Below are 1,438 nucleotides of genomic sequence, written 5' to 3'. Positions count from 1 at the left end.
CCAATAAAAATATCGATAAAAATATCGACAACAAAATCGATCAAAATATCGGTAACAAAGTCGATTATAATATCGATAGCAAAAACGATAAAAATATCGATAACAAAACCGATAAAAATATCGATATCAAAATCGATAAAAATATCGATAACAAAATCGATAAATAATCTATAATAAAATCGATAACAAAATCGATTAAAGTGTCGATAACAAAATCGATAAAAATATCGATCATTATATCGATAAGAAACGGAAAATATCGATAGAAAAATAAATAACAAAATCGATCATTATATCGATAAGTTCCGAAAGTATCGATAACAAAATCGATAAAAATATCGATAACAAAACCGATGACAAAATCGATTAAAATGTCGATAACAAAATCGATAAAAATATCGATCATTATATCGATAAGTGAAAATATCGATAGCAAAATATATAACAAAATCGATCATTATATCGATAAGTTCTGAAAATATCGATAACAAAATCTATAAAAATATCGATAACAAAATCGTTAGAAAAATCGATAACAAAATCGATAAAAATATCGATAACAAAACCAATAAAAATATCGATAACAAAATCGATAAAAATATCGATAACAAAATCGATAATAAAGAGATAACAAAATCGATAAAAATATCGATCATTATATCGATAAGTTCCAAAAATATCGATAGCAAAATCAATAACAATATCGATAAAAATTTCGATAACAAAATCGATAAAAAAAACCAACAAAATATCGATTATATCGATAAGTCCCGAGAATCCCTAAAATCCCGAAATAGTTCCGAGATTGAGTCTCTGTGCCTTTATCTATATCCTTTTCTCTACAACTACCTTTATTTTAATCTTTCTTCCTCTATCTTCATCTATACTTTTATCGGTATCCTCATCCGCATCTTTTTCTTTATATTTATCTTTGGTTTTATACTATATATATATATATAACTTTGTTCACATAACGGTTGTTTGTAACAGGCAAAACGAATCGAGATAGATATAGACAAATGTATACATAAATGATCAGAATGAAAAGAGAAATTGATTAAGCGGTGACTGTCTGTCCGTCCGTCCGTCCGTCCGTCCGTCCGTCCGTCCGTCCGTCTGTGCACACGATAACTCGAGTAAAAATTGAGATATCTCAACGAAACTTGGTACGTGAACTTCTTTTGGGCGTGGGACGGACGGTATTGAAAATGGGCGAAATCGGATAATAACCACGCCTACCTCCCATATAACGGTAATTTTAAGAAATACGAAAACTGCGATATTTTAGTAACTACTGAAGATAATTCACTCAAAATTGATACTTACAATGAGTTTCAGACGGAAAACATGAATATTATAAATTTTTGGAAAATGGGCGTAGCCACGCCCACTTATGGTTACATGTGTATATCTTGGTAACCGCTGCACCAATTTCTTC

The sequence above is a fragment of the Rhagoletis pomonella genome, unplaced genomic scaffold (genome assembly GCF_013731165.1).
Source record: "Rhagoletis pomonella isolate Grant_MI unplaced genomic scaffold, Rhpom_1.0 Rhpom_scaffold_00004, whole genome shotgun sequence".
In the NCBI taxonomy this organism is placed as follows: domain Eukaryota; kingdom Metazoa; phylum Arthropoda; class Insecta; order Diptera; family Tephritidae; genus Rhagoletis; species Rhagoletis pomonella.
Note: the sequence above shows the minus strand (reverse complement) of the source record.